The sequence below is a fragment of the Cyprinus carpio genome, chromosome A13 (assembly GCF_018340385.1).
Source record: "Cyprinus carpio isolate SPL01 chromosome A13, ASM1834038v1, whole genome shotgun sequence".
NCBI classification, from domain to species: domain Eukaryota; kingdom Metazoa; phylum Chordata; class Actinopteri; order Cypriniformes; family Cyprinidae; genus Cyprinus; species Cyprinus carpio.
In genome coordinates, this window is record NC_056584.1 from 30,480,993 (window position 1) to 30,503,465 (window position 22,473).

General features: G+C 34.8%; 1 pseudogene; it reads left to right on the forward strand.

Annotated features, from left to right (window-relative positions):
• Positions 1-2,172: 2,172 nt before the first annotated feature.
• On the forward strand, positions 2,173-22,091 carry LOC109100958 (annotated as a pseudogene).
• Positions 22,092-22,473: the final 382 nt, after the last annotated feature.

Genomic DNA, 22,473 nt, shown 5'->3' on the forward strand with positions numbered 1-22,473 from the left:
TCTGTGTTTCCCATGTGGCTGCCTGAGGAATTAGCATTTTCTGCAACGTATGGAATGAATGGAAGTACACTGAATAAGAGTTGGAATTTGTGGCAAATACAAGATCTGACTGCAAATGAACAGCTTGCAGTCAGACTCAACGGGGAGGCCCTGTCTGTGGAGTTTTCCTACAGAACCCAAGAGAACAAACTGAAGACAGCTATATTCCCTTACCAAACACTCCTTTTCAATTCTCAGTGGCACAAGATTTTATTGCTTGTCAAAAAAGGCTCTGTGAGCCTGATAACAGACTGTATAGCAACAGATTCACAGCAGCTGGAAACCAGAGGACAAGTAAACCTAGATAGATTCACACATATTGGAAAACTGAAGCAGAATTCAGCAATAGCTGTGTCTGTAAACTTTTTTTCTTATACATATTTCTTATTCCATGCTTTTCTTTCTTAGTCCATAAGGTCTTTTCATTACTGTTTTAGCACCCTGATATTTAAATATCCCTCAAAGCAATTAAAAACAAACAATAGTACTTACATACAGTATGTCCAAAACATCATGTTATATGTAAATATGCACTTTTTTTTCTTTTTTTTTTTTTTTCTTGTGGTCACAATGTTTTTGTGTCATTATGAGATGTGAGTTTGGATGCTGTTTAAAGGCTCAGCAGCAGACTGTCTTTTTAAATGGATTTGGATTTTACCAAATACTTTTCTGCAGATATAGTATGTGGGAATTCTAGCAGTGAGGTTCTACGACAGCTGACCAGCAAAAAACTCTTAATTTTTCCTCACAACAATACTTGCAGCAATAACATTTGCAACATTGAATTTGACACAAACCAAACATCTGCACTTCTCTTTCTTTTAGCCTAATCAGAAGCTAAATGTCATAAAATTAAGGATCTTTAAGGGCAATTTTTATATAAATATACATTTTGATCTAAATGTTTGGAGAATTACTTCTGTAGCTGTTCATATGAATTTGTGTAAAAACTTCATAGGTTATTATTTACAAGTTTGGTCACTGGTGTATTAAAGCATAATATGTCCACATATTTATTTATTTATCAATAAGTATGTACACTACCATTCAAAAGTTTGAGGCTGGTAAGATTTTTTTTATGTTTTTGAAAGAAGAAAGACTTCCACCAAGGCTGCATTTATTTAAACTAAAAGACAGTAAAAGCAGTATTATTGTGAAAAGTTATTACAATTTTGAATAATTCTATTTTAATATATTTTAATATGCAATTTGATGTAATGATAAAGCTGAATTTTCAGTAGACATAAATCATTAAACATCATCTAATCATTCATAAATCAATAAAACTTACAAAAAACAGTATCTATTTGAAATAGAAATATTTTTTAAAGGGATACTCCATGTTGCTATTTTTTTTCAGGATTCTTTGGTGAACAAAAACTTCAAGAGAACAGCATTTATTTGTGAAATAGAAAACGCATTATAAAGTTTTTTTTATTTAATACCTCCTTGCTGAATGAAAGCATTCATTTCTTTCTAAAAAAAAAAAAAAAACTAAACTTTTGAACAGTAGTGTAAAGTATTAGAGTGTATCTTTATATGAGCAGACATGAGGTTTGTGTCTTCCTCTAAGTAATTATGTCAGTAACTTTTGTGTAACTTTTAAATTAAGTGTCACCAAATGATATATGCACATATTATGAGCTCAGTCTACCACTACCATCAACAAGAAAACTAATTTAAATTCCTTGTTCTGCAAAGATAATTTACCAACAAAAGTGCAACATAAAAAGCTCTTTTTTAAACAAAAAGTAATCAATCTCTTTTTGAACATTATACATTTTTGAACATAATAAACCAATGATAAACAATTCAATACACCCCACAGGCTCACATTATCATGATGCTTTTTGATGGTTGTTTGTCTGTTGTTTCAGTTTGAGCTGAAGTAAATGCTGATCCACTGTGACTTAAACATCCCACAGAGAGGCACATGCGGTGACCTTCTGCAAGGAGAGAGGTGAGACTTATCTAACATCACAATTTTAATCTAACAAACTAAAAGCCCAAACTTCAAAAACTGCAATGTAATGGTACAGCTCTACTATTTTCCAGTATTCCCAAAGACCAATTAGTGTTTGTTAAAAGAGGTCAAATGTCACAGTCTAGTAAAATTTCCCGCTGTCCGAATGTCTACAGGACTCCTCCTCTCACTGTGCCACTGTCATCCAATCACAGACCCAGAACAAACCACCTCATGCATATGTTCGAGGACTCTGTGGTTATGGTCTCCCTTGTGTTCAGATAGTTGAAAGGGGATTTAGTTGGGTTTCTTGGTTGGGGGGTCCGTCAATCCAACTGATCCCAGAAAACAGGGGCTTTTGTGTCTTTGAGGAAATCATGGTTTGCGCTGCAGGTGTGCGCGGGCCCTTTTTACTGATTTTGTTGGAGATAACCGTCATCTGCACCGCACAGGTAAATACAACCCTTCTTTGTTCTCTTCTTTTTAGATATCCGAGGCAGAGTTTCAGGTGAGTGCTTAAATTTTCAGCATATGTAAAGAAAAAGAAACTTTGCATTCTTAAACAGGCTCACAAATGCTGTAAGATATTATAGGCTGCACTGCATTTTTGCATCCATCTGTAAGGTCCATATGTTGTAAGTGCACACCTGTTGCACGAAAGGGTTTAAACTGTTTGCTTAAACCTTTTTGCATTAATGATTTGTAGTATATTTTTTACCCCGCTGGATCATTTTAGTTTTCATATTACATAAGCTTTGTATTAATGCATCTATAAACACATACATATGAACTCACTATAGGAGAGCATTGTTTACTTTCTATTTTTAAACAGAGGGCTGGAGCCGGCCCTCCTGGTTCTCCCGGTGTGCCTGGAATAGACGGCATTGATGTAAGCTGATTTTTAAAAATCTGAACATAAATTAAAATATAAAACAATTCAATGACCAAAACATAATGCATTACAGAAGAGTTAAAAGTATGTTTTTCTTGCAGGGGGAGAGAGGTGACACCGGTGAAGACGGTTCGGCTGTAAATATCAGTGTGTCATACATTGATATTATAATTTGCTATATAGGATTTTGTTGCATTTTTACATATTGTCATATGTACTTAAGGGTCCTGATGGAGATACTGGAAAACCTGCTTCTGCTGGACTTCCTGGATCACCTGGAGCTGATGTAAGGAAACACATTAAAAGCATATTTTGGATTCTCTTCATAACATGTTGAAATTGACATGGTCTTATATGGGAAAGCAAACCTCAATTTCACAGAGTTCAGTCAGTGGTGGGCGGCACTCTTAGACGGGTCAAAAATGTAGGGAATTTCTCATTCTGGACTGAAGCAAAGAACACAGGAAAAAGGTCTGTCCAACAGACAACAGGGTTTTTGTTTAAGCACAGATACCCAAAGCCTGGACTTCATTAAAGTGGATTCCCTGTGAAATGGAAGTAGGGGTCAAGAAATTATCCACTCTGGGTTTGAGACAGAAGGTCTATTAAGGTGTTCAAATTCTGTGGCTAATTGAGTAGTCATTGGTTGGTTAAATGTTTGAAACTTCAGCTTACAGTTAGTTTCATGCAACAAACCCTCCCCTAAAACATCCTTTTCAATTAAAGTCTGTCATTGTTTGCTATTGTAAGAGGTTATAATGTAACATTTCCCCTCCATGTTCTTCAGGGATTGACTGGCCCCATAGGAGAACTTGGCCTCGATGGCCCCCCAGGACAAAAGGTGAGCGACTAATAATGAGCTTCTCAGTTTCCTGCTTCAGTAGGGACCAGAGCTCAAATCAGTGTACTGACTGGCCTTGCAAGGGGAATTATAAGTATTTTCACATGACCACTAGTTCCTAATCTTGTCTGTGTGCTCACTGATCTGTGCAGCCAAGTCAGATTCATCAGATCCTGTTAAACTCACCGATGTCCAAACACAGCACTTCCCCTGGCCTGTGAAGATTCTATGGCTTTATGTGATTTTCATAACAGTAATTGTGTAGCAGTGTGATTTTTGTGACTTTCAGAACAGTATACACATATGTACACACAAACACACACATATATTGAGCTCCATCCTAAATTATGCACTATACCAACTTTATTCTATGCACTTTGTACTTAACTGTCTAGTATATGAATCATATAAGGTTATTTTGTCATCCAACATCAGAGTTTGATAGCCCATCCCCCTCCAGGAGAAGGTCCTCACTACACTCCACCCGCTGATCCCCAAGGGTGGGTTGGATCCAGATCCAAACTCCTCCCACCTTACATTATACCTAAACCTACCCGTCTCCACCCGCTGATCCCAAATCCACCCATCTCCACCCCCTAAACCTTCCAATCTCCACCCCCCTAGAATGTGGATTCAACCGCGCCCCCTGGATCTTGTGTTCTGCAGTGATGGGCTACTGCCCTCCAGTATATCCAGTATTAAAGCTGTGTCAGTTGAGTGCATGAAGTGTCCAACATTTCAAAATTTGTTTTTTCGGTTAATTCGTTCGTGCATCATTTTACATTCGAAGTGCACTTTTTCTTTTTGGAATCTTCAGTGTGAACACAATAATCACATTATATTAAATTATGTACAGTATAATTAAATGATGTTAAGCCTAAAAAGTAACTTTGTGTAATTGAAACAGGGAGAACCTGGCAAACCTGGACCCAGAGGAGAAGCGGTAAGCCTTATCTTGCCATCTTTCAACATTTCTGAAGCCCATGCATTCAATAAAAACACAATTGAGCAGATAAATAGTTGTAAATAGGCATAAAGCTGTACCCAATGCACTGCATATTTGCCTTAATTCTGACAGCAGATAATGAATACAGTTAGACAAAGGAAATATGTTTCTCTATGAGATTATATTATTGTATTCAGTCAAAATGAATTGTTTATTGCATAAACACATTTCAGAAATGGGAAAATAATATATAGGAAATAAATAAACCTTCTCTTTTTTTTAGGGCTTTGGACCTGATGGAGCAATTTGTAAGTAGATTTTTTGTTTTCATTTGATTAAAAAAAGCAGTGGGTGGAGTGGGTTTTGGGTTGTGGACACAAAGGTTTAAATTTGATACTTGTTTGCACAGGGACCCACCAGGACCAGGAGGACTTCCGGGTGAGCAGGGGAAAAGTGGGATCCCCTGTAAGTGACTTTTTTTTTGTTAAGTATGGCTTAAACAAGCAGCCAAATTAGCCTTGTCTTTCTTTTGCTTTCTTTTTTTACTTGTTTCTGCTGATTTCTCGGTGAAATACAAAACCTATGTGTTCTTGACCAGTTTCTTGACCAGAATCACTCACATTTTTTTTATGAAAAACTTAAAATAAATAAATAAGCAAAAAATGCTTGATGTTCATATTCTCACTCTGTCCATGAAAAATCAATCTCAGTGTTCATTGTAAGGGCAATAGTTCAATATACTTCCTGTCATGCCAGGCAAAGCCATGAGATATTTTAGTTTCATAAAGGAAAAAGGACTTTCAACTTTATACTTTATTACATTTAGGTATTTATTTTTGTTGGTTAACTATTTCGTAGTATTTTCTCTTTAGTTTTGTATATTGTAATTTTATTCAAAAAGTGTGCGATCTAAATGCTTACAGTTAAAGAGTATTCATACAACAAATTAAAAAATATTTATTTCTCTTTGTATAACAGGGAGCCATGGGTGTGAGGAGGGCCCGCAGGGACCCCGTGGACCAACAGGGCCCCGGTGAGTATTACTGTGATGTTTCAAGAATTACACCATAGTAATGACCTTTAAACTCAAAACTGTAATGTGTCACACCAACATTCATTTTGGGGAAAAATATGTATCATGACTTATCATAAATGATCCTGACTTCCAGTTGTTACACCAACAAAAGTAATTTAAAAAAGTCAGATCATAGTAGAAATAGAAGACATATTAATAAGTAAGTTAGATAATAAGGTATAAGATTATAAGGTAGATAATATATAAGGTAAAAACTGCAAATTTCTCTTCTAAAGTATACAACTAAGACATCAGTATATATAGACTAATTAGGAACCTTGTGTAGAGCAGCCGTTATTATTACAAAAACAACAATGTGGCACAATTGCTTCCTTAATCAACTAATTGCCTTTATTTTCCTTCAAAATGGGTAAAAAACTGTTCTAAAGAAAATCTGTCATGTTTACAGGGTGCTGCAGGGATGCTGGGCGGAACAACGGAACCTGGTAAGAGGAAATCTTACTAGGTGCTCCATCAATCCTTTTTTTGTTGCAAACCAAATGAAAACCATATTGTTTTCGACATCCACATTGAAATACGATGTGATCAACAATGTGTTTTGAGTAAAAGTGCTCCAAGGTGACTATTAGATATTGTTAGACTGAGTGACATAAAGTGACACAAATTTTTTATTTTCTTTTTTTTTTGTCTTAGTTAAGTGCCCTAATGCATGCCCACCTGGTGGTACCTGGTCACCTGGCTTGCCTGGAATGAAGGTGAGTTTTCCTGTTAGAAAGTATTTCAATATATATATATATATATATATATATCTATATATATATATATATATATATATATATATATATATATATATATATATATTGAAAGATGCCCATGCTTTTGAATATATTTTTTTTGAATAATATATTTTATAAACTGTCCTCTTGTCCACTGTCAGGGTCATAAAGGGGTGAAAGGAGAAGCTGGAGAGCCTGGTAAACAAGGACACAAGGCAAGAACTTTATTTACAAAACGTCGAATAAATGATAATACACTGACAAAGGAGGAACCAGAGGCATCATGTGTTACATGTGTTTGTGAATGTGTGTGTTTGAGGTCAGCATGTGTCCTTAAGTTCTGCAGAGTGAATCTGAATATGAATAAGCAATAGGTCTGTTGAAATGAGAAAAACATGGGTTTGAGACATTTTTTTTTCTCCAGCTGTGACATTTTCGAGATTTTTTACAGAGCTTCATTTATAATTAAGGACTGGATGCTCAGGCTGAATTAAGGTGCAGGATGTATTTAAATGCTGTCTATTAAAGTTCTGTATACGAATTACACTCCACCGGTGCATGAAGAATAATGAAGGATTTGAGTGTGTAAGAATAAGTTAGTGTGGGTGACATTTAATTCACTCGTGGATGCTTGCTATATTATCCTCAAGACGCTTGGCTCAGATTTCAGCAAATTTACACATCATTTACCTCAATCAAAACTTTGCAGTTCATTTTTCAGTATTACACTAAAAGAGACGTGTTTTGAGCAGTTTCGGATGACATCCCTGTTTTAAAAAGAACAATATTATCTATCTATCTATCTATCTATCTATCTATCTATCTATCTATCTATCTATCTAGGGAGAGGGGAGATCAGGGGGCACCTGGAGAGGTCGGAGCTCAAGGCCCAATGTATGTGCATTTCCTGTTTATTTCAGCAATCTACACTAAATCATTGAATTAAACCAGTGGCTATATCTTGATCTAGTCTTAAGGCCTTGTTTCAATATGTGCTCTCAGGGTCCGCAGGGAATTCGAGGTGCCACTGGTATGATTGGTACCAAAAGGAGAAACGGTAAGATTTCCGATAAAGATTAATTGAAATGTGAAGTTGTTTAGTTTATTTCACTCCCTAGATGACTATTATGTGGTTAAAAACATGTAGTATCAGGGGGAAAATGAAAAATTTACAAAAAAGAATATTAATAAAAACATATTTGTATATACCCCTGCATACAAATTGAAAATTCAATATTTTTGTCCATTTTCATGGAAGAGAAAGACTATATTGTAAATGCATTTATATAAACTAAAGTCATAAAAACTACTGTTTAGAGAATCAAAATGTTACTAATTAATAAAAAAAAAAAAGAGGGGTGTTAGATTGTATATGGCAACTGACAATGAAGAAAAAATGTAATACAAAACACAGAAAATAAATAAATCTGAAAACTATATGTTGTTATTTTTTACAGGGGCCTCGAGGTGTTGACGGAGACCCAGGCTCTCAGGGTGTTGCAGGGGCGATGGTAAATTCTTTAACTTCCTCTATCTTCTTCAAATGAAACCAATCTAATCTAAAGCTGTAAACAATCCTGAAACAGGAAAGTTCTGCCTCTATATCACAGTTGAAGGCTTTGGAGACAGTCTGTTTTAGCAGTGGGCATGACTTGAAGTTGATGGCCTCAGCCTTGGGTGTAAATCAACAAATCAATATTAGCAGATATCTGAGGTGTGTTCTTTTTACTGTATCTAGGGGGATCGGGGCCAAAGAGGAGGAATGGGAGAAACTGGCCCTAAAGGCGAAGAGGTATGTGACAACAACCATCATTATAACAACAAAAATTGCACCACACTATAAGTTTAAAAGGTTTTGTTTATTAAATTAGCCTGTGAGAAGTTGCCCATGATAAGCTGGATCTTAAATGGGATTTTAGCCATATAGGACAAGATCTGGGATCAACTCTTCCTGTTAGTCCTGGAACAACATTCAAACAACCAAACATTGTTGGTCCAGGAACATGCCCATTTGGCTATATCCTCTCATGCTAAGGGTAATACAGTACATCTGATTTGATTTTAATGAATTTATCTCTTTCTGCAGGGACCGCAAGGGCTGAGAGGCAATACTGGTCTTCCAGGGCCGAAGGGAGGCAGTGTATGTGGTTTACCATAAACTTTCACTTCCTTTAATGAAAATACTTCTGGTATCCTGGTGGTACAGTGATGGTGTCAGATGGTAATAACATGAAAAACATGGTAAAAGTATGGTAATTTTTGGTACTTTTTTGTTAGTGCAGATAAAAGAATTTGCTTAAAGACTTTTGTAAGCTTTCAATCAGCACCAATCTGTGTCTTTTTCCAGGGGTTGCCAGGTGTGGATGGACGTGAGGGAATCCCTGGCATGCCAGGTGCCAACGGTACAGCAGAGTCTGGCTTTTGTTATTCAGCCATGGCCATGTAAAAAGTCTGACAGGGGTATTAGTGTGTTATTTATTTATTTATTTATTTTTTTTTTTACAGGGTGCCGCCGGAAAACCTGGAAGCCCTGGGGAAGTTGGCCTTCAAGGACTCCCTGTAAGTCTTACTGTTGTAAAAAAATCCATTCGATACATGAACTGCCATAATGACTGTGAAGAAGGTCAAATTTTTTGCCATAGAATAAGAAAGTTCAAATATGTTAAGCTAATGTTGAATGGTTTGGGTAAAGTTTAAAAAAAAAAAAAAAATATTATAAAATATTTCACAGTATTATCATTTTATTTTGTTTTGATCAAATAAATGCAGCCTTGGTTAGCATACTGTTTAGTGACTTATTTCGAAAAACATTAAAAAACTTACCAAACACTTTTAAAACACATTTAAACAGTATTGTATCCTAACTGTCAGCTTCTTTTTACAAGATGTAGCACAATGAGTCACTTTCATTTTATCCTCGTCAGATATGCATAGCTGAATTCTGACCTTTTGTTACAATATCATGTTCAACCTGTCTCCTTTAAATTTGTTAAGCAGATAGCTCACAAAAGCAGAGCATAAAAATGTCAATAATTTATTTCGATTTCAAATTTGTGCATGTTGTGTCTGCTCCATTGCAGGCAGGGGCAAGATTATAAAATACCTCTGACTTTATCGAGCATGATGTCAGTTCTCCATGACTAATTCACATCGTCTTTAATTTTGAGAGGGTTTAAATCCACCCCTTGGATTTGACTTTTGATCTTACAGAACAAAGAGAAGACATTTTACTTCCTTCAGGAGATGTAGCTTTAAAAGCAACTGCATTTTGATATTTAGTCACTTTCTCTTCCATATCTGCAGGGTTTACCAGGAAGCCCAGGCCCAAAAGGTGGAGCTGGAGAGAAGGTGAGAAATGTTTGCTGAATTTATTTGTATTCGGTGCATAGTCAAAAAAATGTATGTTTCAGAACCACTGACTGATAAAGCTGAAACTACTATTTTTTATTTTTAAATATTTTCTCCCATCCCAGTTTGATATTCAGAGACTAATTAAATATGTAGGTTGGTTTTAGCATTTGCCAATATTAACATTCTGGCTGATACATACAATTATTTTAATATTATGGCTGATAAATAAATTAAAATCTATACAATTTTGTCTAAATAAATTATATAAATAAATATAGGCATCACAAAATTATAATGTATAGTATAAAAAAGGATATTTATTTTGAGATTTGCTGAAGATTGCATTTAACAGTGTTATTTTTATATAATGAAAATTATTAGTGTTTTATTTTAAGATTTAAAGATTACTGTTATTTAGAATTTAGATTTTTAGAATTGTTTTTTCTTGAAAAATGTAATAATGTGGCTCATTATGAACACTGTATGATATGCTCACTTACAGGGTAATGCTGGACAATCAGCCTCATTGGTACTATGGGATCTGCAGGTAAATCGGTAGGTAAACCACCCAATAGCTAATTACAGATCTGTAATTATTGTACAGGAACAGATTATCTGACAGTTAATGTCTCTGTTCAGGGCGATCGTGGAGAACAAGGAGAAGTCGGACCCATTGGGCCTATTGGACAACCTGTAAGTACCCAAAACAGTATGACTAACGGCTAATAGACAGGCTGGATGTGTCTGTATTTACTCACCAAGGAATATTTCGCAGATGATAATAGTTTCCTTGTGTTTAGGGAGAACGGGGAGAGCAGGGGCCACCTGGGCCGATGGGAAAAACCAGAAAGCCAGAGTAAGTGCTAATCTGAATAATGATATAGTTGTGATATCAAAGCAAGCATCTGCCGTACTTTCATCGTGCAAGTTAATGAACAAAAATAAAAACCTTTGCCTGCAGAGAAATGGATGTCCTTTGTTGCACAGAGGTTTTTCTTTCATGGCTCAGCATTAACATGTGGTCGCAGGTTCGAGTCTCGGTGCTGGCACTAGTTGCAGGCAGGAGTTACTGGGGCAGCTGTGGCCTAATGGTTAGAGATTTGGACTTGTAACCAGAAGGTCGCAGGTTCGAGTCTCGGTGCTGGCAGGAGTTGTAGGTGGGAGGGAGTGAATGAAAAGCGCTCTCTTCCACTCTCAATACCCATGGCTGAAGTGCCCCTGAGCAAGGCACTGAACCCCCAGTTGCTCCCCGGGCGCTGGATATAGCTGCCCACTGCTCCCGGTGTGTGTTCACAGTGTGTTCACTTCTCACTGCTGTGGTGTGTGCACTTGGATGGGTTAAATGCAGAGCACCAATTTCGAGTATGGGTTACCATACTTGACAAAATGTCACGACTTTCACTTTTTTTCACTTTCAAAAAGAAATAAAAAACAGACACAAATTATAACAAATGTTGGCTAGCTACTGTATACGATAGTATAGTTCAGATTATTGCTCCTGGAAGAGTTTAATGAGAAATGTTTGAATTCAAATTGAAATCTCAGATTTTATGAGCAGAAAATATCCAAAAAGCAGGTGACTTCAGGTTTCATTTGTTCTCCGATTTGTCTACACTGCAAAAATAATTGATCTTAATTAGAGTTGTTTGCCTTTTGTCCAGAACAAATATCATAACATCCTTAAAACAAATTCATTTTGATGTAATTCACTGAAATACAAGTGAAATAGTATTTTTTTTAATTAAAGGCTTTCATATATATATATATATATATATATTACATCATTGGGAAATTGCTGTTTCTTGTTTTAAGCATAAAATATACTAAACTTATTTATGTGTTTATTTATTTATTTTAGAGGGGAAAAAAATCTTTACTTAGTTCTAAACTTAGTTTTGCTGACAAGTAAATTCATCTTGTTTAATGATGTTTAGATATTTAGTTACTGGAAAATGAGACAAACATACTGAAAAGAAAATGATTTTGTGCTGTGTTTGAGAAAACTACAAAAGAGATCTCAGCAATTTTTATTTCCTATAAGCTGGCTGCAAAACCCAAAGTTCAAAACAAGTCATGCTACATTTAAATTTATTCTATTATCCCAGTGTTCAAAGAGAAAACAAGTCATTTTGATATCCAGTAAGCTCGATCGCTTTTACTTATTTAGACTGTCTGGTGCACAGTGAATTCTAAAACTTTTCACTAGTAGTCTTTTAAGGGAATTTGTGACTTTATATTGTGGTAATTTGAGGATCAAACAAGGCAATTTTTATAATTCTGAAATGCAGACACTGCTGGTAAGCAGTAGAAGAGACTGGAGCCAGCGGTCTCTCTCTTGAACGGGATCTCATCTCACTGTTTTCACAATAAACAGTCAAAAGAATTTCTCACAGCAGTGTCTCTCAAACAGCCCTCTGTTCCCCTACCATTCCCATGAGCACACACTTATCTACACACACAAACACTCACGTTTAAACATACATATATTATGTAAGTATTGTGAATAAATTGCAACATTTTTTAAAATTAAAAATATATGGGTTTCAGCAGGTTTTATGAAGGGAAATTTCAAGACTTTTTAAGACCCTTGAATAATTAAGGAATAAATTTAACGGAAACAATTCATTAATATTTGCCAATGGGCTCAGAAAAAATCAACTTTAATTTTTAAAGGGAAAACAAGTTTTCACACCCCATTGACAGGTGTTTGTTCTTGTTTTATGGATTAACTCACTTTTTTTTTTTTTTATCCAAAAACAAGACTTTATCCCCTGGTTTCACAGACATGGCTTTAAGGCTAGTCCCAGACTAAAATGCATGTTTGAGCTGTCTCAACTGAAAATATCTTGCTCTGACATATCTAAATATATGTCAGTCCCATTGTTCTGTCTCAAGATGCACACATAAATATCTTAATTTAACTAAGGCCTAGTCCTGGCTTAAGCTAAGCCCCGTCTGTGAAACCGGGCCTTCATGTTCAATTTTCATCCTAAGTAAATGTATTGTGTTGATTTGAGGATGCTTTGATATTTGTACTGAAAAACAAAACAAAAAATACTAAGAAAAGATTTCGTTTTGACCTTTTTAGAACTTAATTTCTGGAAGAGCACACATTAAGACTTAAGACCTTTTTCAGACCCGCAGAATATCATTTATGACACAACTTTTGAAATGCAGTATTTACAAACGTATGTTCAAAATTTACATTAATGTATTCCAGTTCATAAATATATATTAAAATTTTAAACTATATATTCAGATTTATAGCTGTAATAATGTATATAACTGTATATGTATATAATGAATGTATATAATATCCTGCATACTTACAGCTATTTCTTGTGTGTGTATATATATATATATATATATATATATATATATATATATATATATATTATATATATTATACAGTACAGACCAAAAAGTTTGGAAAACATTATATTTTTAATGTTTTTGAAAGAAGTTTCTTCTGCTCATCAAGCCTGCATTTATTTGATCAAAAAATACAGAAAAAATCATAATATTGTGATATATTATTACAATTTAAAATAATTGTTTTTAAATTTACTATACTTTAAATGATCATTTATTTCTGTGATGCAAAGCTGAATTTTTAGGATCATTATCACATGATCCTTTAGAAATCATTCTAATATGATGATTCATTATCAAAGTTGGAAACAGTTCTGCGCTTAATATTTTTCCAGAACATGTGATACTTTTTTTAGGATACTTTGATGAATAAAAAAAAAAAAAAAAAAAAAAAAAAAAAAAAAAAAAAAAAAAAAAAAAGAAGCTATGTTTTTATAAAATATAAAATATTTTGTAATAACAATATACACTACTGGTCAGTAATTTGGGGGTCAGTAATTTTTTTTTAATCTTTCTTTTTTTAATAAAAATCAATACTTTTATTCAGCAAGGATGTGTTAAATTGATAAAAAGCGATAGTAAAGAAAATATATTATTAGAATATATATTATTAGAATTTTTATTTTTATTTTGAATAAATGCAGTTCTTTTTAACCTTTTATTCATCAAATATATTAGACAGCAGAACTGTTTCCAACACTCATAATAAATCAGAATGTTAGAATGATTTCTAAATGATCATGTGATAGACTGGAGGTACATGTGACACTGAAGTCTGGAGTAATGATGCTGAAAATTCAGCTTTGCATCACAGGAATAAATTATTTTTTTAAAGTATATTCAAATAGAAAAACTATTATTTTAAGTTGTAATAATATTTCACAAATATTACTGTTTTTCTGTATTTTTTGATCAAATAAATGCAGGCTTGATGAGCAGAAGAAACTTCTTTTCAAAAACATTAAAAATAGTAATGATTCCAAACTTTTGGTTTATACTGTATATATATATATATATATATATATGTATGTATATCTATGTGTGTGTGTGTGTGTGTGTGTGTGTGTGTGTGTGTGTGTGTGTGTGTGTGTGTGTGTGTGTGTGAAGTGTATATTATTGATTGATTGTTTGATCAATTGACTGATTTACAGTACAATACCATTTGTAATGACAAAACTCTGAAACAATTGGCAAAAACTGTAGAATAAAAAAAATTATTCAATTAAAAAACGCATCAATTAAATGTCTCAGTTGAAGAGTGAATTTCAGTTAAACCATATAGGCTTGGAAACATATAAGTATGGAACTGTAGATTAAATCAGCAGTGTAGAAAACACTGATGTACAATCACATACCAAATTTTTCAGCATTTTCTCAGACTGCACTCTCTTTTTAAAAATGCATGAGAGTGTTTTTGCAGGGGAACTAAAGGATTCTGCAGTCTGTTTTCTCTTTATTGACAAAGGTTTTGAACCTTTCCCATATGTTTGGAAATCCTGCAGTGAGACAGGAAGGAATATAAAAAGACATCAACCAGAATTTGACACTAAATCCCAGACTCTGACTGCGTGTCATCTTACATCGATTGTATTTTCAGGGTCCTAAGGTGACTTGGGCTTGCCTGGACTTCCTGGACCACCAGGCCTGCCAGGAATAAAAGGAATATAGGTGAGGATGTCTCTGCCGAGCACTCAGAATTTTCTCTTTAAATTGCTCTTTGCAGTTACCTTTTTCAACATGATTTTGTTCCCTGGTGAATTGATAAAAACCTGTGCATCCTGACTTCTGGAAATTTGAAGTCAGGAATTCTGATTGCTGCTTTTATCCTTAATTCTATATTTATTAAGGAACAGCAAAGTGTACATGGAGTTCTGCTAGATCAGCATCCCTGTAACTATTACAAAAAGTCATCTGCAGCTCTTTAAAAAGAGCTAACCTCTTAATATTCACTTTTCTTGCTCAGTTAGACAGTAAGGGTTCTACTTTTATAGCCTTCAAGTCACTGCAATTATTATGTGCTTCCATTGGTGTTTTAAAATTTAAAAAGCTTTGAAAGTACAATGGTCCATTTTAGATTCAATGATTTCCTTAAAGCATTTGAAAAAAAAAAAGAACTTAAGCACCTCAAACAGATGTAGGATTTATAGAAAGAGCAAAATTCTGAGCATACAATACTGAGCAACTGTTGTTACAGTGAACTATTACTGTTAAATATTCATGGGATTGAATTTCTGAATGTGATATTACACAGGGTGAAGCAGGAGAACCTGGACCAAAGGGAGAAACAGGTAAGAGCATGATTCATATTTCATCAGATACAGCACTGCAGAACTAAACTACCCCAGATACTTTTAAAATGAATGCAGAAAAAACGAATGTATACATGTATTTAAATAAGTTCATTGAATATTTGATTGAACATTATTTATTCAGGGTATTATTCTGAGAACTAAAGTGAAAAAAACAAAAATATGCCCTGTGATAAAGGGCTTTTACTATGGTTAAAGGGCACCAATCCCTTTAAAAAGCATTAAAATCACTGTAACAGCCAAAATCAAATGGTTTATTGCATCTAGAATTATATAGTTTACATCTATATAATGAAAGACAGCAATATTTATTAATAATAAAAACCACAAACCAATTCTCACACCAAGTAATATAGTTCCCTGTAGGCTATGAATGCAGCTCATCCATTCACATTTTATAAACAAAACAATCCATTCTCAAAGTCTTACAGTAAACAGAACTAGACACTTAACAGAACATAGACATCTATGAAATGATCTCCCTCACAGTGATGTGTTTTATTGTAGGGAGCTCAAGGTGCCGAGGGAACACCAGGAGACAAGGGAGATGTTGTGAGTAGCTCTGAAATACTCCGCTGAAAATAATATGAATACAATTTTCAGTTTTGAGATATTATAATGCATTGTAATTCTCTTGTTGTTTCTGTACTTAGGGTGACCCTGGCCAACCTGGAGCTAAAGGAGAAGTGAGTTTTTGATCAGTATTCTTTTATGAATTTTTGACTACTGTCTATTTGGCACTTGGCTCTGATTTTAAATAATCCATGAAGATTTTCATTGGCTTTATCTCAGCTCACTCTAGTGTTTAGATATGCTAGTATTACATCTATTTGTATACTTACGTCTCTGGTGTAAATTCAGGTAGGGTAACCAGGGGGATCCAGGTAACAGAGGACCAGAGGGTGCCCGCGGGCAGCCTGGCATTGAAGGGCCTCCTGGTAGTCCTGGACCACGTGGCATGCAGGGGAACAGAGGAGCTCCAGGACCTCGTGGCACCCAGGGACCAGCGGTATGTTACCAACCTTTGAAAGAAAGAGTGATTAACAATTACACTTCATGAGCAAGGTTATTAAAAAAAGACAGACACCACAATTTCTCTTCACATGTAGAAAAAATTCTATCTGCTTTTTAAGTCCATTTTCTTGGTAGTTTTCATTGTTTTGTTGTACATTTTGCTTTGCATGTACACAGTTCAAAACACAGTTTATTTTTTTTTTTTTTTGAAATAAATTAATAGTGTTATTTAGCAAGAAATGCCTTAAATTGATTAAAAGTGACAGTAAAGACATTTATAATACTATCAAAAATATATTTAAAATAAATGTTTTTTGTAAATTTGTATTCATCAAAGAACTGAAAATTTTAGCACAGATTGTATTATCTATTAAAATGTATTATTGATTCTACCAAAAAATTCAAAAAAAAAATTCATCCTTATATAGCAATTCTATTCATTAAGAGACTATAAATAAACAGATAAATGAATAAATATAAAATATAAATTCTTAAAGACCCCAAACATTTGAATGGTAGTGGTTATATTGCTATATATTTGTATCTATTTATTGTTATTCTGTCAGCTTATTCAATGCATTCACGTTTTTATAATGAGCTGATTTTTTGCTAACTATCAGCATTAAACAACCTCATAAATTTTTTCCCCAATTATTCTGTATTTATTCATGTGTCCACACTGTGACATCAAAACTAGAGCAAAGATAATTTTAATAGGTATAGGGCTCCTATGGACATTGAAAACCTTTAAATACTGTAAAATGTAAAAATAATTTCTCCTGTAGGTGTCTAAAGGTGACTATAATTTTGTTCTGCTATGCTTAATTCAAAATATACTTAATTGGCTAAAAATTGCTCTTTGTGAGTGTAGTCTGAATGAATGAATATTTTTAATCCTTATCCAATAATCATAATTAATAGGAAAAGTTTTAGAAACTGAAAATTCAGTTGCCAAAATGTGTGGGAAACCCCATAGTTGTCAGTGTTTTGTTGTACACAATTTTGTTTGGAAAGGTACATCAAGAAAAAAATCTGAAACAATTCTGCAGCTTTTAAGAAACACTTGCATCCAATTCCAGTGGTTTCTTAGTTATTTTCTGAGGTACAGTGGAGCAGATTAGTGGTTTGAAATGAGATGAAATAATCAGAATACATTCAGATGATTGTGTTGATTTTCTTCCAAACAAACTCCTCCTGTGTTTACAGGGGTAAAGAACCAAGTGATCAACACATCAGACAAGTGTGCATGAGCGTTTATGCAAGGTGAGTCTGGAAGCAAAGATTTTTATCATTTCAGAATTAAACGGAATTTCCCTTTTAAGCATTCAGCGCCACTCTTTTGCTGCCAGTGCATCAGAACTTTCCAGGCAGGAGAACACAAGCATAGACCACTGAAGGAAAGAGTGGGATGAAAGGAAGGAAAAATTTGTGTTTTGTTTCAAAGATTCTTTTTGATTCTACTCTGATGAGCAGAGACACTTTACTAAAGTTGGCCATCAGTCCTGCCTCACTCTAAGCTCTCTCGAGCGCACGTCTCCGATTCCCTCATGACTTTTTCATCACATTTCACTGAAAAATTCATGTTCGTTTCAGCTGATCTGCACTTTTGCCTCATAGTGATGAGTTTCCTCCTTCAGCCTCTGCTTTCCTCCACCAAACCCTCCATGAAAAAGCTCAGTCAAGCATCGTGCTGCATACATTTTCAGGATGTTTTCCACTGAAAGTTGAAATTCACTGTACCCTAGCTCTTGCTCAATGGCTCAGGGCCTGGGATTGGATTCTTTACATCAGGAATAAATCGGTCTGCCCTTTTATCCCTTCACACAATGGAAAAGGAAGTTTTAAAAACAGCAGCAATGCTGTTCTTTTATGCTCAATTTCCCATTGCAAATTGAAAACGTACAAGAACACCATTCAGAGGATGAATGAAGACAAATGAAAGGAATTGGCTTTAACAGCTTTCTGCAACACATTTTTCAAATTATCTGCTTATCCACATAAAAATATCAGAGCTATAATAAATTAAAATTAGTCTAGAGCCTTATTTTACAATCCAAAACTCACAGAATGTGCATTTAAGAGTCAGAGATGTGGCTTTTTTAGTAGTTGCACCTGGCCTGACAGATCTACACATTTAGCATTATCCAAAGTGGCCTATACTGTACAGAAGATACACATTTTAGCTTGAATTGCTGGACTGAAGGTGTGTAACAAGGTGTGCCAACTTTAATCATCAATTAGGCCTATTCATGTGCTTTGTACTAGTGACAGCAAAAAAAAATAAATAAAAAGAAATAATAAAAAAAAAAAAATAATAATTAATTTACTTTCAACAGCCTTTGAAGACTTGTTTGTTATAGAAATGCATGTTATAGATCTTATTTTGAACAATTCAACCGTACAAGGAGATCTCCAATCATTTAATCCACTTAAACTTCACCCCGTAATCTCACATTCATCTGCCCCTATTTTGAGAGCAACACCCACTAGCATCTTAAAATCCAATCAGCAATTGATGCATAGAACCAAGTACATGCCCTGCATTTTGACTTTTTTTTTACAATCCATTACTCTCAAATGTGCATCATAATATGGCAGAAAAGGTCTGTCGCTATCACTATTTAATTTTTACTTTAAGTGTAGTGGACAGTACAGTGAAGGAAACGTGAGGACAGAGCAGGAAGATGTATCGTCCTCAAGGAGGCGCCCTAACATTAGTACAGAAACACAATAGACAAAACACAAAGCAGTCAGTGTGCAGTGTTAGATGACTCTAATTAGTGAGTGCAACTGCAAAAATGGTTGATAAATGAAATAAAAATGAGCTGTGCTAATAGCAGGGGACCGTTCACACTCATTAGCGCATTTGGTCTTTGCCATTTCAGAGCAGTTGGCCCAACTGGCTGCCAGTCTGAGGAGACCAGAGTCTGGCGTGGTCGGACTGCCAGGCAGACCCGGTCCCCCTGGTCCTCCTGGACCCCAAGGTGACAGTGGCTTTCCTGGGCATGCTGGTGCAAGAGGGCTCCCGGGACTCAAAGGGCCTCCGGGACTTATGGGTCTCAAGGGGCCGAAAGGTGAGTCAATATAGGACTGTGAGTTCAGACTGCTTTACAGGATCCGTTTTGGTCCTGGAACAACAACTAAAGCAGGGTATCCCAAATAGGAGTTCATAAGCTCATAAAAAACGAATAATTAAATTGAATATAAATTGAATAAGATAAAACAAAACACTTTCTAAAAAAAAGATTTAATATTTTATCCGTTTACTTGCATGTGACCTTTAACCAACATCAGAGCAGTGTTATTTTAATATCATTGAAAAACTAATATAGTTTTTATTAATATTTTGAATTGGTGTTTATTTTTTTAGATTTTCCATTTTCATTTTAATTTCAGTTAAAGTTTCTTGTAATTTTATTGTGTGTTTTTGTCATAGTTTCATTAATTTTTTTTTTTTTTGAATTTTAATTTTTTTATTAAATTTGTTTTAGTTTTATCACTTTAGTATATCAAGTTAAGCTAAATGATGAGGAATGTAGCTAGCTGAATGTATTATTTTTAAAATCATGAAAAGGAGTTTTTTTTTTTTTTTTTTTTTTTTTTTTAGGTTCAGCTACTGTTTTTTTTTAAGTTACCTAATACTACTGAGAACATGCAAAAAATATCAGGGTGCACTTCAAGTAAATATTTTACTTAACGGTCTGCAGACAAAAAAGTTTGGGAACCCCTGATCTAGAGTCATGTGTGTAAAGGCACGGTCATGCCGGTATTTAAACTAGTGTGTGTTACAGGTGAGATGGGAGACAGAGGGGACAGGGGACCTACAGTTCGGGGAACCAAAGGCATGTCGGGACCTCCTGGACTACCAGGTCCGTTCTGACTCAATCTCATGTCCTACTTCCTCTTGTCAAAAAAGATCATGGTATCAATGCATAAATGGAATGGGTGTTAAAGAATATTTTCTGCAAACCGATTCAGTCTGAAATAACTGATGACGCTGGAGATATATTTAGCTCCATCCTGGTAATAGACTTTGAGAGCAAAGTTAAATTGGTGTTTAAATGAAGCTGTCAGATGTCTGATGAATTGGAGGTATATGAAGCCTTCTGTTGTCTTTTTGTATATGTATCACTGATGCTTACTGTCAGTCGAATAAAGCTGTCTGTTTAAATAGGACTTCTTGCAATTGTTACCTAGTGCTTTAATTGTAACAGACAGATCTGCTGGTATCATGCATTTTTTTTCAGGTTTATATTTTCAAGAATTTAATTCTATAGAAGCTTGCTTCTGCCACAGATTTGTGAGATATTAATTGTTATAACTTGGAACTGTAAGATAAACTCTCAAGTCTTGAGGGAAAAAAAAAATGATTTATGAGCTATAAACTTGAAATAGCAAGAAAAAGAAGTCTGAAATAAAAATGTCGACAGACACTGAAAATTCTAAATGGACACAAAAAGCCATAACGATAGTTCATATGTAATGTAAAAACCCCCATGAAAATTGGTTATTTGACTTCATGACTCTCAAATCTCAGGTTTTGTCCTTGCAGAAATGCAAATGAGACTGACCTTAAGTGTTGACCTTTTGCGATCTAAAATAAGAGATGACTGACCTGTTTTTTGTCTTGCAGGTGAACCTGGAAAACCAGGATATGGTCAAGATGGGTTGCGTGATGGTGAACGGGGTCCACCTGGTGCCCCGGGTCAAACCAGGCGTTCCCTGGACCTCCTGGTTCAGCCGGACCACCAGGTTACTGCGATCCTTCCGCCTGTAATCTGAGCGCAGGTGCCGCCCACCAGTCCCTCGAAGACTCTAGCATGAAGGGACCAGGTGGAAACTAAAAACTTCACTGTTCCGGACATTCAGAGAGACTCTGTTAACAGCTCTGCGAAAGGACAAAACATTATTGCCTTTGCAGATAGTTTTACAGCTGTAACGCCTTAAACACTTTGCCAACTCCTTATGTACAGAAAACGGCAACATTTATTGAACCAAACAAATAAGACACTTTTTTCATTCACCTTAAGTTATCTGTTGGTGCAAACGAACTTTCACAGAACTTATTGTGCATCTAATGTTCTTCTGAAAAGCCATTTCCTGTAGACTTTAGAAGTTGTGTTGTTTTTTTCTAAAACTCATACTAAATCTGCTCTAGGAAGTGAACAAACATCAATGTGGCCTTCAGACCGGAGGGCTTTTTAATTTCTGTGTGCCAAAGATAAACCTGCCAGAAATATTGATGGTGCTGGAAGTTCATAACTGAAACGGCTGCCAGAGACCTGCTGTCAGAAACCAAAAGGAGAGAGGATATATCTAGATATGCTGCAATATATTCTGTACATCTATGTAAATGATTTAAATGTGGTTTTGTAAGAAATTCACTCCCCGCTAAAGAATATTGGTGATTTATTGTTCCAGGATTGTGGGTGGGAAGGCGATGCATGACCCATTTGTGACACATACACATGAAAGAAATGCAGATGTGTCATTTCATGGTATTTCTATTTATTTTACCTAGGTGTTCGATTACAATAAAATTTGTACAGAGATCCAAGGGAATAAACACATTTGAATAAATTTGATGTGTTTATATGATTTAAAAAAAAAAGTAGGTTATCCTTTTTTCTTTTTCTCACTTAACTCATTACATGCCAGTGCAAAAATGTTGGCACAAACACATTTTGTTTGCCTCTTTCAGTGTTTGATGCTAATTTGAATGCTGGCAAACTGAACATCTGAACTGAAATGTCATTCACTTCAATTAAAACTTAAAACATCAGACTAGACAATGGTTAAGCATGAAGCGAAAGCATGTTTAATAATAAATTTTTGAAATGTTAATTAAAAAGAGAAATTTCATTAATACATAAAGTGGCCTCAAAGAGCATTTGGACACTTTAGACACTATTTAGACATATGCCATTGCAAAAA